Below are 18185 nucleotides of genomic sequence, written 5' to 3'. Positions count from 1 at the left end.
CCCCACCCAAATAAGTGTTATGATAGAAGCACAATTGCCTATATATAGCAGAGGTGGGGAACCCTTGGCTTTCCAGATGATGATGAACTTCAGGCATCATGATCCCTGGCCATTGGTCATGCTTGCTAGGGTTGATGGGAGTTCTAGCTCAGCAATGACTGTCCACACTGCTGGCCTACAATGTATCTTTTCATCTGATGATTCATAGGGGCAATGCCACCCAGTATGCAGCCCTAAAATTCTGTTCCCATAAGACTCAGCCCTGGTCTTCCTTCACCTGTGGCAATCCTGCAAAACATGTTTGAGGAAGAACTATTTCACCTCTTCACAACCTGCTTGCCTCCTGGTCTTCTTCAGCATCCATTCTGAACAATGTCCCTTTCTCCTCTAGAGATGCACACTATAGCCTCTCACAAGTCTCCTTATTTGGGGGGAGATTTTGTGTGTGAGGGGGGAATCTATCAGTGCTGGGACACAATGGAACAGATACCACCATGTGACTTTTGTCCCACCTATGCATATTTCTGATCATGCCACAGGAGCACAGGGAAGATGTTTTGCAGGGGTTCAAAAACATGTGAGTTCAATTCTCTTTATAGTCATCTTGAAGTTATATAGTGATGGGGTATGCGTGGGAGGTGAGTGATAATGTCAGTGGTCTAATCTTTAACTTAAACATATTCTAGCATAGGTGTCCAAAATTTTGACAGGTTTTCTTTCCAGGCAGAATCCTCCAATCACAGTGGCCTGGAGGCAGGGCTTGTGGAAACATGAAAGAGAGGGACAGGGAGTTGCCATTTGCCTGTGCTTGCTCTTTTCTGTTCGGAAACAGAACACATGCAGGTTTCTCTGTGTTTTGCCATTCTGCAGAACAGCAGCAAAAACACACACCATCTTCCCAGCCATCTGACAGTTCCTTTAAGTATTTTAAATATATTCTACACTGTTTCTACCAAACCCACCTTCTCCCTGTTAGATTAGATAGGAGTCAGGCTGTGTCCGTAGGCCTTTTAATTGCCCACAAAGCAAGAATGCTTTCCCCCCTACCTGTCTGAAATTTGGCAGGGCCTGAATATGTCATGCCAAATTGGATGGAAAACACAAAAGTTAGAGGCAGCAGAAGAGCAGCTGGGTCTCTGTTGAAATCCATGGTAAACAAAAACAAATAACAATGTGCATAAGGATAATTAACAGGATTTGTTATGAAATAAATTCAATTCCAACAAATTGGACTAGGGAACCCAGTCAGATGGGCAGGGTAATAATAATAATAATAATAATAATAATAATAATAATGAAACAAATGAAGTAATAAAACAACTGCACTCCCTTTGAATACCCCTTCAAAGAGCGGGTATTCCATGGGCAATCATAGCTTTATTGCAGCCTTTTCCACTTTGTTGTCCTCTGCCTCCTAGGAGTACTGGCTCCTATTATCCCTGCTCATCAGCCATGCTTGCTGGGACGGATGTTAGTTAGAGGCCACCATGAGAAGACCCTGCTAGATCAGGCCAATGGCCCATCTAGTCCCAAATCCTGTTCTCACAGTGACCCACCAGATGCCACTGGGAAACCTGTAAGAAGGATTTGAGCACAGGAGCACTCTTACCTGCTGCCATTTCCAGCAACCAGTACTCAAAAGCTTTGTACCTCTGTTTACAATGGAGGAGCAATGTGCCAGGAAGCATACAGTGCCAACATTTAGATGTTTTGTGCCAAGGAAATTCCCATTTTGTGGAATGGGGCTATAGAGGGGTTTGGAGCTCCAGTCCTTTGGCATCAGGCATATACAAATACTTTATATTCTCAAAGCAAGTGATCTCCTTAATGCTGCAACTGCCCAATTCCTGTGGAAATGACATCCTCTGACAGAGCGTCAGTGATAACCATTTCTATTTCTCAGTTTCCCACTAGGATTTAAATTAGAATCTGTTTTGCAGATAGCTGCTTCGGAGCCGACATTCCTAAGGCAAGCTCAGTCCTGCAGTAATTGCACTGGCTCGGATTTGTTTCTCTATACCACCTGCCACTTTGGCTCCTTCTTTATTTATTTTTCCTGGTGGTGGTGGGAGAGATGGCAGATTACTTCCTCTCTGACATCAGCTATCTTATGAAATACCCTCCGTGTGTGCCTAAGCCCGAGGTTCTACAGGCAAGCAAACTCGCACAAGTTAAGCAAACAGGAAGCATGATGAAAGGGAACTGTGTGATCGCGTCTCATTACAGTGAACTAGCTATTTCATTCATAGACACCACTTCACTTCTTAAAAAGTAGCCAGCTTTTGCGCTGGCTTTTTGTAAAGAGGCATGTAGTGCCCAGATGCTCTGCAAATGTGGATGTACCCAGCTCTTTCTGTGTTAGTCAAAAGAGCAAAATGAGCAGCATTTGACCATATCCAAACCATCTGAGTGCTCGTATCTAGGAGGAACTAAGAGACTGAGCTGTGACTCAGGAAGCCTTTGATTCAAAGCTCAAACACTTTCAGGAGCTCACTAGCACCTAGTAACTAGCCAGTAAGCAAATCCCTCTCAGCGTCAGCCCCCCTATGCAATATTGGGAATAATAACACTGATCTACCATAGAGGTAGATCAAAGGTTCATTGGCCAGGAATGACTGCATGTGTGGAGTCATTAAGAAGCTGGAACCAGGCCAGACAGTAGTTTTCTGGCTGCCCAGCAAAAATGGAAGCCACAGAAGACCAATCTGTTCTCCCAACTGGAAAAGTTTGGCATAATCCCCAGCTTTTCATAAACTGCAAAAGAATTGCACAGATCCTATTGTATAGGTCCGTAGCTCATGCCTTCTCTTCTTTGCAATACTTACTAGTGCAAGCGCAAGAAAGCAAGCTTTGCTTAGAAACAGCGTGGTATGTTTATAGACATTGGCAAAGTCCTTTCCTTTCCTGCCTGTGTGAAGACTGGAAAGCAAAATGTTCTGAAAGTATGCATGTGGACATGGTAAAACTGCTTATTTCCAACATGGGTGGGAAGATGAGAAGCCCCCACCCCCGCAGTGCACTGTGCCCAGGTTTTATCCAAGAGCATCTATACACTCACAAAGGTTTATGAGCTCTTTACTGCTGCCACGATCAATCAGTGTGGGTGCTTAAGGACATACATGGCACTTTAATGAAGCATATAATTGTACCGGTCATCAGGGCAGAGATGATTTTTCCATACGCAATGAATTATGTTAAAGTAGGGGAACATACTACATTTAATTTTAGAAGATCATCAATCAATGCGGTTTAATGTTATTCATTCGTGGTTTTTTCCCTGGAAGGAGGAAAAGTTGACTGACTGTGCCAGCAAAATCCAGACTAAGCCAGCCAAAAATAGAAAATCATGAAGCTCAGAGGTCACACCAGAGCACTGAAGGTCCAGCACTCTTGTGGTGTAGTGGTTAAGAGCGGTAGTCTCGTAATCTGGGGAACTGGGTTTGTGTCTCCGCTCCTCCACATGCAGCTGCTGGGTGACCTTGGGCCAGTCACACTTCTTTGAAGTCTCTCAGCTCCACTCACCTCACAGAGTGTTTGTTGTGGGGGAGGAAGGGAAAGGAGAATGTTAGCCGCTTTGAGACTCCTTAAAGGGAGTGAAAGGCGGGATATCAAATCCAAACTCTTCTTCTTCGTCTTCTTCTTGTGCAACCCTCTGATAAACCCAGACTGCCAGTGAAGACAAGAAGGTCCTCTGGGGGCTTGTAAACAGGGCTGTGCCAGAGTGCCAGATGTCCAGCACTCTGGCACAACCCTTTGAGGAGCCCAGCGTGCCAGTGACGTGTGTATGTGATGTCATACACATGTGACATCACACACACACGACAACGCCCCCCCCATGTTGGGTGCAATTCAACATCTCTGTGCTCCACCCACTTTTGATTCAATTGTGTAAATGATGAATAAAATACTTATTACTCCAAAGAGACAGTGTAAACAGATAAGCCGCCGGGTTCTCTGCAGGCCTCCTCAGAAGTCAGCCTTTGCTAACCTCATGCCCTCTAGATGTGTTGGACCTCAGCTCCCATGCTGGCTAGGCCTGAGAGGAATTGCAGTCCAAGACGTTTGCAGGACACCAGAAGGCTGGCTTAAGTTTACAGTATGAATGTGTTTTTTTACAGCCCATATTCTGCCAATTATGCCAGTTCTTTTTTTAAAAAAAATAGAAGTGCATATGAAACTGTTTGTATTCCTGTGGCTAAAAGCTGGCTTTTGACACAGTTGAATTACCATCGAAGACATCTCCTTGGAGAGAGAAGCAGAAGATGGCATGTCAAGCATGAGGGCATTTCGTAGTGTGCATTATAGATGAGCACTTATGGCGAGCAGGTCGAAAGGGCACCATTTTAATGTACTCCATTCCTTACCATCTTTTTGGAGCTTTTGCTTTTGGGCTTTTCTTTATATTACCTACCTGCGCCTGCTCTAACACAAAGGCGGCTGCCAGGCCATTTCCTTGCACATGTTACTGACTCAAAGCTGACTTCCACCATATTTCCTCATCTGTAGGGGTGAGCTGTCATGGCACTCAATGGTGGGGGAGGCAGAGAACCTCTGGAACACGAGGCAAAAGGCCATAAGCTGACATTTTACTGGGCATCCATCCCACCTCCTCAGTTCACATAGAATTTTCTCCAAAGGGCTGCTTTGCTCGACTCACCTTGCATTTTGATGGCTTGGGTAACTCTGACCTCAGAAGAGTAACCTGTTATTAGCTTGCTGTCTGAGAGCTGCAGAGTCGCTGTTCCTCACTATTTCCCCTTCAATATGTTTCAAAGCCTGCAGGGAACGAATAAGGTTGAGAGTCACTGTTGTATTTTCAAGTAGCTTAATGAGGTTAGTGACAGACTTGGGAAGAGGTCACTCGACTGAAGCTTTCTTTTCTTTTTAATAATCTTTTCATTTTGTACCAAAATATCGAATGCTGTTCATACCCAAGAATGAATGGGCACTTAAACCAAGTATTAAGATACCCCTTCTACCTCAGAGATGGGGGAGGGGGGACTTTCTTTTTACAGACTTGGAAAGAGGTCACTTGATTAATAATAATAATTTAAATGGAAACTGAAATTGAAATTGAAATACTTTATTGTCACTTGTACAGCTTGTATACAGTGAGATTACATGGGTACTCCCCACTCAGCTCTCTTAGTCTTAATTCCGCTCGTTTCCTGACGCACAACCACCAAACCCAAAAGTCAGTTGCCATGTTGTTATCTTTTCATTCAGCGGCTTAATAGCCCATGGATAGAAGCTGTTCTTTACCCTGTTGGTGCAACAAATCATGCTTCTATAGCTTCTGCCCGAGGGCAAGAGATCAAGAAAGTGCCAGCCAGGGTGTGAATCATCCCTGAGAATTTTCCTTACCCTCCTGAGGCAACATTCTTCATCCAGTGGATTCATGGGACAGCCCATAATATCTTGTGCTGTATTCATCACCCTCTGTAGGCACTTTCTATCAGTTGATGTCAAACCAGCATACCACACTGTGATGCAGTATGAAAGGACACTTTCTATTGTGGACCGGTAGAAGGATGTTGATTGACATCGTTCTTTCGCAATACTCTGAGGAGATGGAGTCTCTGTTGGGCTTTCTTAAACACCTGGGTTGTATTGATCTTCCAAGTAAGGTCTTCACTGAGATAAACTCCTAGGAATTTAAAGGAAGAGACTCTCTCTACACAGGACTCCCCGATGTTAATAATAATAATAATAATAATAATAATAATAATAATAATAATATTTATGTACTGCCCATCTGACCAGGTTGCCCCGGTCACTCTCAGTGGCTGCCAGCTACTAAAGCGTTCTTTTCTTTTCAGTAAGCTTTTGGTTTTGTACCAGTCGTGCATCAACAAATACTGGTGAAATATCCAATTCTATTCATTTTGAGGTATGATCTGGCCCTTAAGCACAATAATATGTAGTCCCTTCTCCCTCAGCCGTGGAGAAGCATGTTTCCCCTCTGCGGAGGGGCATATTCCCTCAGTGTTAATCTGTCAGGGGTTGCCTGCTGGCAGTGGGCGGGGCCAGAACCCAAAATGGTCTCCCTCTCTTTCTGCCACTCACTATCTGCCGTATCTTGACAGCCACATGCAGTTAAGCCAAAAGCTGCCTATACAGAGAGAAAGAGAACTATGAAAACTACCAAACCCAAACTGTTTGTGTGCAGTGCCAAAGATTTCAGTGGGGGTGGAGGGGGAAGGGGAAAGCACATTCTTTATAAAAAGAAACAAATTGTATACTATTTTTGTTGTCTCTCTTAACCGTGTCTGTTTTATAGATATTGATCCTCCCAAAGGGCAATGAAATTTCTCAGTTGCTCCATAACAACTCACAAAAAGGCTGTCGCTAGGGTCAAATATAATTGTTTTCTGACTTATGGTTCTCAGTTTCAGCCACCAAGTTCTTCAAATATTGTAGCTTAAATATCCTAAAGGGACTTGAAGGTCTCTTCTTTGGTAAGCATGATATTTTTCATGATGCATTTTTGAAGCAGTGCATTTCAGGGGCTGTCTTTGAATTTTTCCAGTCGTGTATTCTTTCGATAAGAGTCAGTGTAAATATATGTTATGTGCTTCCCAACATGTATTGGCCAGTCCCACAGGCACGTTTACACTCTATAACTCATTTAAAAGACAATTTCAGCATGATGTGCTATCTATTTAGGAGTTTTTATAAAGCTGTATGAGAGCTTATTTTCCTTTAGGTTGCTTTGTGTAGACCATAGCAGAACAAAATTTGGGGACATGTCAAGGCTTGAGAATAATCGAATAACACAACTAAGAAATGGTTAAATCAAAATAAAACATACTTAATAAAACAAAATAAACAAAATAAAACAAAATATACAGTGGTACCTCGGGTTACATACGCTTCAGGTTACATACGATTCAGGTTACATACGCTTCAGGTTACAGACTCCGCTAACCCAGAAATATTACCTCAGATTAAGAACTTTGCTTCAGGATGAGAACAGAAATCACGCGGCGGCAGCACAGCGGCAGTGGGAGGCCTCATTAGCTAAAGTGGTGCCTCAGGTTAAGAACAGTTTCAGGTTAAGAATGGACCTCAGGAACGAATTAAGTTCTTAACCTGAGGTACCACTGTACATTTAAGAAAGCATGAAAATGGGAGAAAGATGTTTGTGGCTCAAATCCGAGGCCAACTTATGGGAAGCAAGCCGCTCTAGACTCAATGGGTCTTACTTCTGAGACTTCTAACAATTCCCAGCACCCTTAACAAACTATAGTCCTCAGAATTCTTTGGAGGAAGCCATGACTCTCAAAGTGATATAATATTGCTTAAAATTCATAGTGCATATAGGGCCTTAATACAGTGATCTACCCAGTGGTGTAGCACGGGGGGGGGGGGCTCATAGGGGCGATTACCCTGGGCTCAAAATTGTCAGGGGGCACAAAATTTCAACACTTGCTGCTGCCTTAATACAGATGCATACAGTGGTACCTCTACTTGCGTTCACCTCCGGTTACGTATCTTTCAGGATCCATACGCGGCAAACCTGGAAGTATTTTTCTGGGTTTTGCCGCATACGCAGAAGCACTCTACGTGCTGCGTGCATGCACAGAAATGGCACCTCCGGTTGCGAATTCCTCGGGATGCGACCAGAGCTCCAGAACGGATCCCGTTCACAACCGGAGGTACCACTGTACTTCTGTTGCTGGGCTCTGTTGAAAACTGCTTCTTCATGTGAACCAATAAATGACATCTCCAGACAACATGTGCACATACTCCATTCATTTCTTTCCCACCCTCTACACATGGCCTCAGGTGTGAGCAACCCATGCTACACTACTGGACCCACCCGTTCCCTAGTCAATGAGACTTGTTCCCATCAAACCATGTATTGGATCCCAGCTTTACTTATTTACCTTCACTGCCTTGCGTAGTCTCAAAGAAGGAGATTCTCTGTTTGGTCCTCCTGCTCCACCAGTGCAGCTATCTTTGCAAAGTGGATACAGGTAGTTTGCTTGGGCAGCAACCAATTAGGGAGCAGCAGCTGCTGGAACAAATGACAAATGGTTTATTTGCAAAGAGTGCTGCAGCAGCTGATGACCAGATGGATCAATGGTGGAAGAGATCAGTGGTGCCTCCTTGTTCATTTCTCTTCTGGAAAGCTAGCAAGGCAGGTGCAAGTCACTCTGTATCACATGGGAGTAAGCCTCACTGAATAGCCAAGTTTGTCTCATAAAGGCCTCCATCTCCCTCTTCCTAGGTTGTCACATGCACTGCTTTGGAGTGAGGCTTTACTGCCATGGAAGATGCTGTGGACTGGTGTGTTCCTGCTAAATTCCATAAGCAGAAAACTTTGATTGGTGGATCCTTTTTGTCAAGCTATTTAAATGTAGCAGAAACCTTGCACTTTGCAATATGCAGTTCAATAGCAACTGAAATCTGGATTATTATTTTTTAAAATAGTTTAATGTAAGAAAATGAGCTGTAGATTATTTTGTTGATGATGATATAATGTCTTTTTGCATTTTTGATACATACTTATTTACACAGATCCACTATTCTAGTTTTTTTTTAATGCAGAATAACTCACTATCAGACCATGTTCACATTTACAACATTCCAGTTTTAGTGTCCGAAACAGAATGATCGTTGCATGTCTGCCAGGGGTATGGGAACTGGTACAAACTGATATGTTGGGGAGTTATCTATTTCTAGGGCTGGATGGTGTTCAATTAGCAATTACCAGTTCCAAAATAGTTTCATTGCACAATCACACCTTACAAATGCCAACTCAGTGTGCCACAGCCATCAAAAAGAGAAAAGAGAATCCTTTGAATTATTATGGAAAATAATAGTGCAAAGCTTCTAATTACATGAAATGTTGAGTGTTTTCATAACTGAAGAGGACATATTCCTAGGATTTATGAACAACTTCAATGTTTCTTCTTCTTTTTTTAGTATACAAAGCCCCCCCCCTGTTTTCTGCAGTGCCATTTGTTCTCAGAAAAGAGTCCTATGAGGTAGGTCATAATCACCATTTTCCAGATGGAGAACTGACAGTAGCTAGCAATGATTTTCACATGGATACTTAACAATATGATGAATAAATTGGAAACTGAGCCCATCTTTCCCAGTCCTGTGTCCAATAATCTAACCAATAGGGGGCTTGAGGCACATATGGCTGACTGTTGCCAGGAGCCTTGCAAGATATTGACTTCCCTTACCTCATCGGTTCTTGGAGCCACCCGCTGCCAGCAAAAAACTGACTTCACTGCTTCCAGCCTTGGCTGTTTCTGAGTTTGTTGTGTAGATGTTAACATCTCTTTGGTTAATGCACTGAAGCTTAAGACGCAGCAGCTGCTGCTTCTGGTAAGGTCAGGCTCTGAGCCAAGGGTTTCAACGGCAACCGCAGCAGCATTAAGACAGAACAGCTTCCATAACCTGACACTCAGAGATGATGATCTATGCCTGCAGCCACAATAGATGCTAAAGGAAGGAAGGAAAGCTCAGTGAAGCTGAGAGAGGCAACAAAGACTAGACATCACAGGATCCAGGTATGCTCAATACTCAGATTCAAATTCCAGACTTGCTTTCCTGGAAGCAAGTCCCCTTAAACCTAATGAGACGTGTAGGGTTGTGCTGATAGCCATTCATCTTGCCTCTAGTACAGCCTTCCTCTACTTGATGTCCCCCAGATGTCTTGGACTTCAACTCCCATCAGCCCCAACCAGCATAGACAATGGTCAAGGTTGATGGGAGCTGTGGTCTCACAGCAGGTGAAGGGTACCAGGTTGGGAAGGCTGCTCTAGCCCAGAAGGAAGAAAGTACCCAAGGATACACATGCAAATGGATTTGGTTCCCTTATGGTTGGTAAGAATTGCTCTTCTACAACCCTGGAACACTCCCCCAGGCTGCAGAAACCACAGAATTCTGGATGGTGGCATAGCATGGGTTGCCCAGGCCTGGGACTGTGCAGAGTGGTGGGTGAGAGGGAGGGAAATGGACAGAGTACACATGTGCATTTGACTGCCAACGGCATCTGTGTCACCCAGGAGATCACAGCTGCAGATGTAAGAAAAGAAGTTATTCCATTGTCTGGAAAGGTCACTTCCTGGTTTGCATGGAAAAGCCATTTTCAATGGAGCCCAGTGACGGCAGTGTGCAGCTGTATTGATGTACTGGATGTTGAAATTTTGTGCTGAAAGGGGTGGTGGTGCAAGGGGAAAACTGCTTGGACCCATGCCTAGAAAGTCGGGGACAAGTGGAAGTATGGGTGTGCCCACAATCAAGGTGAGGGGGCATGCTTGAAGTGGCATGTGTGCTTACCTCAATTCTGCTTGCAATGATTCTAATGTTGCTGAGCACCTCTGCTCAACTTTGTGTCCCCTCTCTACTTCCTTGTAACATGTAAAGCTGGGTATTTTAACAAAAAATTCTGGGCTTTTGTCATTGCCATCTTTGAAGTTCTACATGCCCCAGCTTACCTTGATGGACCGTGGCTTTCATGAAATAAATAACAGAATAATCAAAGATGAGTTTGTTTGTTTTTGCCTTGAATTAGCTGCAGTTTGAAGATTCAGAGCTGCTTAAGCATTTCTTCCATGGGAACTAATTAAAAAAGGAGTGAAAATGACTGCTTAACATATGTGCACAGCCACAAATCCAAATGGCTTCTTGATCCTTAGCTCCTACTAAATGTCCTTTGTGGAAATTAGATCTAACAAAAGTATGGATCCACTTTATGTTGGAGCTCCTAAATCCATCAAATGCTCTAAGCCAAGCCAGTTTTCATCTGCTCAGTGGCAAAGCTAATTGATGGATGCTACAATATGCATTTAGGCATGCTGCTTTTGCAGTGTTGAAGGCTTTGAGTATCATACTAAGCTGAATGCCAATGTTATCATCCAAAATTCAGTATAAAATATGAAGGAATGGCAGAACATATAGGCCAAATACTAAATAGCATATTGACAAGCAATTCAACTTGTTATTGTTTATGATGAGAAATAGCTTGAAGCTTATTTGCATTATCCTGTTCTGCTGATGCAATGGATATCAAGAAAAGCTCTCTCTTTTTTTTGCATGGAGACCGCACTGTGGATAGGAATGCAAAATTACCTTCTTATAACTGTGTGTGCCCAAGATTTGTGTGCCCTCATTTGCAAGAGTTCCTTTAGTGACAGAAGAGCTACAGCAGAGTGGCTTCACGTCTGCTAGTTAATGCAGCAGCCTATAGGAGTCCAAGCTGTGGCTCTTTTCCACCACAGCATAGGGCAGAGATGGGAAATGTGTGGGACTTCAGATGCTGATGGATATCAACTCCCATCAGCCCCACTCAGCATGGTCAGTGGTCAAGGATTATGAGATATATAGTCCAGCAACAACTAGAGGGTCACAGGTTCTCCATTCATTCCTGACATAAGGGCTGGGCTGCGAAAAAAAAAAGTGGCATGTATTCCTCCTACATGACCTCAGAACATATGGAGAGCAGGGATAGATCAGCCCAAAGGTCCATTTAGTACAGAATCCTTTCCCCCACGGTGGCCAAAGAAGGTAATGGTCCTCTTCCATTCAGGGCTGTCTTAAGCATATGTGGTGCTGGAGTGCAAAGATCCACCCCCCAGGTTGCCCGGTCGCAGGTGCGCAGAAGGGCGGAGCTGGCCGGCCGCATCAGCATCTCTGTGATGGCCTGGGATTCGGACTCGGAGGCTGAACCTGAGGAATCTCAGTCTGCACAGGAAGCAGAACCAGCTGAGCCGGGGCTGGGGCATGAGCTTGAAGGGTCCTCATTTGTGCTGGATCCTCAGGTGCAGGCACCAGCTGAGTCTGCTCTGGCTCCTGAGGTGATGGAGGACCCCTTGCCTGCAGGTGCTCCACTCTCAGCCCCGTCAGGGGAAGAGGAGGTTGCCTCTGGGTCCAGTAACCCTCCAGCCTCTCCTGAGCTGCAGAGGCTCAGGGCAGAGAGGTGGAGGGAACTAAGTTCCCGCAGGAGGAGTGCTCGCCTCCAGGCCAGGAGAGGCGAGTCACCTGTGGACCGGGGCCGCCCTATGCCTCGGGGCAGATAAAGCCAGCCAGCCCCAGTCCCAAGTTGCGGGAGCAACGTTGTTGCTAGCCTATTTCTGTCTGCACCCTGTCCTGCTCTTCTGCCAGAGTTCCTGACCTCACCCAACTCCCTGCCTTGGACCCAGCTTCAGCTTTGACGGACTGCCTCCATACCGCACCCTCGACCTTGGACTGGACTCGGACCTCGCCTCATGGTTAACCCTCGGGACCAGCACAATCTCGCTGGCTTAGTCGCCCCTGAACTCACGGCGCAGAGCCGCCTGTAGCAGAAGAGCCCATCACGGCACTCCGACCGATGGGTGGGCTCTTCCCCAGACTCAGCTCTCAGGCCCCGGACTCTCGGCCTGGTGCCCCTGAGAGCCCGGTACCCAGGTGCCCAGCACCTGTAGCTCCTATGGGTAAGACGGCCCTGCTTCCATTATCCCTGTCCTTTTGGCCACGATGGCTGAAGCTGATGGAAATTGCAGCCACTGAAGGCTAGTTCATTAGGGCAAACAGAGCATTGCCCCACCAACCTCAGTCTGCGCTTAGATAGACCCACCATGCCTGCCTGCTTACTTACTTACAACACTGACTGTCAACTTCCTTCTCTTTCATCTCAGATTTGTCCCTATTAGAATTCAGCAGGGAGAAGGATGGGGACAAAACTTGAATTAGTTGGCTCTGCCAGTCATTGGCTTTGGTGCCACCTACTGTTGGTCTTCCTGCTTTTGGCTCTACCAGTCTCAATAGGCACCAACCACCACTGGTTGCAGTTCACCAACATCTGAAGGACAATATATATGTTGGCTATTCCTGCCCTATGCCCATATATTCTCTACTTCTTTTAAAGCTCATCATCTGAGCTGGGGAGAAAACATTCCATTTCTGGCTCAATTGTATAACGTTATAATACAAAGAGAAGGTCAAGGTTTCAGTTTGAGTGATGTGCTTCATAACTTCTTCCGTGGACTTAAAAGGTTTTTCTAAAATGGCAGTACCTGTTGACTGAACTGTTTCAAAACATTCTGAGAACATTAAACATAAGGCAAGAGTGCTCATTTGATTTAGTAGGTAATGAGTTCAGTAAAGCCACCTTTTTGTATGTATTTTTCTTTTAAGTACATGACATAAAATGAAAATTTTTATTGCTGTACCAAATTAGATTACCTAAGGTAGTCTGTTAATAAAACAATGCGAGACAATACGTGGTGCATTCCTTAGACGCAATATAGAGAAAATGTCTGAAAATCTATGGGACTGCCAGTGCCACATCCATAAATACATATGTGGTTATAATAACAATAATAATTTATTATTCATACCCCATCCATCTAGCTGGGTTTCCCCAGCCACTATGGGTAGCTCCCAACAGAATATTAAAAACACGATAAAACATCAAACATTAACAACTTCCCTAAACAGGGCACCCTTCAGATGTCTTCTAAAAGTCAGAAAGTTGTTTATTTCCTTGACATCTGATGGGAGGGCGTTCCAAAGGGCGGGTACCACTACCGAGAAGGCCCTTTGCCTGGTTCCCTGTAGCCTCACTTCTCACAGCGAAGGAACCGCCAGAAGGCCCTCAGAGCTGGACCTCAGTGGTTCAACTGGTAAAGGAAGCCTGTAACACCAGCAGCCCTTGCCTCTCCCTACTAGATAACAAAACATCTGTGTCTTGGAAAGGTGCTACCTGAAGGCAAAGAGCTCGATTTCTGGTTTGCAAAATGGTCAAGATATCAGTATAATCAGTATAATTAATCACCTGCCTAACATTATACTACATTTTATATTGCCTTCTGGCTATATGCAGCTAGTACAGTATGGTGTGGTTTTATCCAAAGTATTCTCTCCTTGTTCTGAATTTGACTCCAAACCCTTAAAAAAAAGTCTTTCTTCCTTGTATTTCTTTTCACCTAGATTTTCTTCCCCTTTTACGATCTCTCATCCATTTAATTATACATGCCATAATCACACCCAGCAGCCTTATAATTCAGCATTGCCATCTATTTCCTGCTCTTTAATTTTATACTAAAATGATTTTTGTTTTTGTTTTGTTTAAGGGTTGGTGCATTAGAACTGCTTATGATTTCTGTCGCACTTATTTATTGCCGCGCTTTGATCATACATTTGGATCTGAATATCAGCCTTTTTCATAACTGAGCTTTCCAGACACTTCAACCAGGGGCTGAATATTCCTCCCTCCCTGACAAGAGATATCTTTTTATTAAATTTCTAAATTTAATTGTAAACGAATGCGCCAATTTCACCACAAACTGCAATTTGTTCCGTAAAGAAGGATTTCTGGGAGTTTTGAATGCTGATTGAGGGCAGGCGGGGAGGAAGTGGGTTTGTTCTTGTTGTTGTTCTTTGCTCTTTCTTTGGATCTTTTAATTGACAGATAAAAACTGCACTAGAAGATGCAAATGACTCCATATAGGCATACCTCTGGGAGAATGCGGTCTCCTGGGTGTTATCTACTGTACTGAGAGTCACTTTGCAGAGCAATCAGGTATGAAATGGCTATACTGGTTCTGCGGTATGTCTCCCACAGCATACATGGAAATTAAAACAGGGGCTATACTTTGCTCCCCATGCCCTGCTCTTTAAAGTAATTACAGTCAAGGGACTGAGCCTCATTTGGTATGACCTAAAAGCAGGAGTTTAGGCCGGTGGCCCCCAGGCTTGGGAATAGTTTGCCTTCCAACATGAGATGGAGCCCGTCTCTGCCTATTTTCCATAAGGGCTATTTCTTTTTATATTTCAGCAGGGATTTGATTGCATTAATAGCATGGGGAGCATTTTCATAACTAATGCTGGATGTTTTGTTCTATTGTATTATCTTAATATGTTGACTTTGAATAGCATAACCATTTCAAACAGGTGGGGAAGGAGTCTACAAATATTTTAAGAAATAAAATAAATAAAATAAAAGCAAGATGGAAATATTACATGTGGTTTAAGGGTGCTTAATGACTTCATTACTGAATCATTTGCAGTTCAACAGATCACTCTCCTTTCCAGGCTGAGAGGGAAAATGGCAAACACAGGTTATTTATTGGAACAGTGTGATTTTTGCAGCAGCAAAACAAAGAAGCATGGGACAGAGTAAAGGAGAATTTCTGGAACAACAGTGGGATATTAGCTCCGCCTAATGTATGATGGAGAACAGCAACAAAGATAGACATAACATTTTACAGGGACAGGAAAAAAGATCACAGAAAGAATAACTGCCACACATAGGAAGAATAAGGTTATAGTTTGAGTGCCTCACCTGTAGTTTTGTGAATCATTTAATGTGTTAATATGAATGGATGTTGTTAATATTGCAGTTGTTGTATAAGGAATTGTTATCTTGACTGGAGTGTAATTGAAATGAATAAGATGTTGGAACGCAGAAATAAAGAAAATCATCAAACCATCAATTCTAGCACACGGGGGGGGGGGGGTGTCACCTAAATTATATAATTTGGTATCTGAATGATTGGTATTTGTAATTGTGTTATAATTTGGCATTGATATAATGAGACTATTATTAGACTGTAATCGAAAACAAATAAACATTATTATCAAAAACCAAAAAAGGATGCTACTAGTAGTGTCAATAGTGATGATAATACTGATGGTAATAATAGTGATCTGAATACTATTTACAATGACTACTGGTAGTAATAATAATGATAGCTGTATTAGTGGCACAGCACCGTGACCTAAGTACTCTTGAAAACACTACACACTGTAATAAACCCTGCAAAGAGGACTCAGGTTGGTCAACGCAGGTGTGGAGCTGATAGGGACTCAAAAATGAGCTTTCAAGATAGTTTGGGGGAAATCCAAAGGCGATAGAGGAGCACAAAAAGTGACGCCCAGAGAAAGAAAGAAAAAGGAAGAATAAGAGGTGTCTGATATGGATGGAATATAGGAAAATGTGTTTATACTACACATCAAACATTTATTAGTTTTCTACACCTACAGAGGGGCATTCATTTTATGAGCTTATTAAATTGCTCTGGCTATATATGAGGTCTGTATACCTAGATCATTAAAATATGGCTCTTTTCATTTTCCAGGTGATTTAAAAGAATTAACAATGCAAGTTTATTTTCTTCTGAATAAGAAGATGAAGATCATTGTAACACATTAAAAATGAATAAATAAGAGTTGATGTGCAGCTGATTGGATTTGCGGGGACTTAATCACTAGCTCAAACGCCCAAGGTCATAGATTTAAAAGTGAAGCTAATATACTGTCTGCCTTATGCTTTCACACACAAACTGGTTCAGTCCACTGCAGTTCTCAAAGAAGGGGGGCATCACAGGTTGGGAATGAAATCTGAAAATGTTCCTTTTGTAACAGTAAATGCTTGTCATTTGATGAATAAACACAGAATGTGACATCCTTCCATAATCAAATGTGTTTGCTGATTTCTGTGGAGCTGCTATGTACCGTTAAATGAGTCGGGAACAAGAAAAGTAGTCCAATAGCATTTGTTAAAATCACACTAGGAGAATGGATACATTTAGATTTTTCAGAGCCAACTGATGTGCTCTCAGGTTGCCCTCCCAAAGTCCTGCCACTTTGAGATACAAAACAGAAGGTGGGACTACACAATTCAACTCTTTTGTGTAAAGTGTAAAGTGAAACATCTAAAACATGGCAGGTACAGTACGCTGCAGTTGTGATGTATAAGGAACCACCAAATGTTCTTGGTTGTTATTGTTCCTGATTTACAACCAATTTTTGCCCCTGGAAAGACTCCTTGTTCCATGCTGTCATATGATGCCTGATTTGTCCCTGCTGAACCATTTGCCCTGGTCAACTGTCCCAAACTGGCCTTATCTTAGTAATTATATGTATACATAAAAGTACACTGAAAGAACTATTATACCTATAATGTAAGAAGTAACCTAATTGAAATTAGGGGGCTTCAAGTGCCTTGCCCATCAACACAAATTGTTGACTTGCCAAACTGGCAGCTATGGGCCCTGCAGGACCCATGGCATTTGGCATTTGCCATCTTATCTCTTTTTAGGTTCTGATGCTGAGTCTGTGAGTAATGAATCAATCTGAAGCACACACATGATTATCCATGTAACCAAGTTGGCTCGCAGGATTTTGATCACTGGGCCGTTTTAGGTTGAGTTTTCTTTTGGAACGTCTTGAAATATCTACAGCAGCTCCTGCTTGCACTGACCCACATTTATTTTACTTTAGCAAAAATAGAAAAGAGATAGGCTTTTGGAAACAATAGAAAACTATAACGTACAGTCCACTACCCCTTCTCTTCCTTTTTGTTCTCCATGGCAATAGTTAAGCATCTGCTGGTGACATAAATGGATGACTTTTGTGTGCAACAGTGCTTTGACATGATTGGTTGGAAGATGAAAGGTGAAGGACGGTTGTTGCTGAGCAGTGCGGATTTGGGGGTGGGGGAGGGAACTTTTAACTTATGGCCAACTGAGAAGAACAAAGGCCTAGGTGGGAAGGGAGACTATATAAAATATTGATACAAGGAGGAAGCCTATATTTTACTTACTTATCTTCCTCTTCCTATCATGTAAGGCTTCCCAGTTATAGAATGTAGCGTAATAGATGCCCTTGAACTGAAGGAGTATATGGGAAAAGGGTATTAATCCATCATCTTCCATTAGGATTGCAATCAATTTCCACCTAACATGAAATCTGAGGCAAATTTGCAGGGTCCTGGCTGGACAACATTCCAAAGGAATTATGAAGAAAGCTAAATATGGGGGCAGGATTTGAAAACAAAGTGGGTTTTTCAAACTTAGGCTGCCACTGAATTGTCCTGAAAGAAAAACTCAATTTGAATGTTAGAGGTTCCTACTTCAGCAAAAGCGCTAAGGTGATTTACTAGTGGAATTTGTTGGAATGCTTCCATACCTTCTTAGTTGTCATATGCGTGAGGAAACGGAAAGCTAGAGAGTTATGCTTACAGTCACAACAGAGGGCATTAGAGGTTTTCAGTTGCAATAACACCACCAGAAACATGGACTTATGCATTTATGCTTAGGTGATTTACAAACTGACATAACGTAATGAATGGGATGCTAGGAGCTACTTAGGCTCACATTAGAGTATTGCATCTTGAACTTATTTGTTTTGTTTAACAGAGGAGCCCTCTGTCACCTCCCAAACAGCTTTTGAAGCATTCT

At 43.1% G+C, this 18185-nt stretch overlaps 1 long non-coding RNA gene across 4 annotated transcripts in view; it reads right to left on the bottom strand.

Annotated features, from left to right (window-relative positions):
• LOC309535206 overlaps positions 1 to 18185 on the bottom strand; it is a 135187-nt gene that overhangs the window by 104255 nt on the left and 12747 nt on the right. For all 4 annotated transcript variants that reach the window (XR_014221112.1, XR_014221113.1, XR_014221114.1 and 1 more), the window contains exon 3: positions 4658 to 4776. This is a non-coding gene — a long non-coding RNA (uncharacterized lncRNA). The remainder of the gene's footprint in view (positions 1 to 4657; positions 4777 to 18185) is intronic.

This window comes from Podarcis vaucheri (genome assembly GCF_965113315.1).
Source record: "Podarcis vaucheri genome assembly, chromosome: 6".
Classification (NCBI taxonomy): domain Eukaryota; kingdom Metazoa; phylum Chordata; class Lepidosauria; order Squamata; family Lacertidae; genus Podarcis; species Podarcis vaucheri.
The sequence above is the reverse complement of the archived record's forward strand: the minus strand, read 5'-3'. Positions and strand labels throughout refer to the sequence as shown.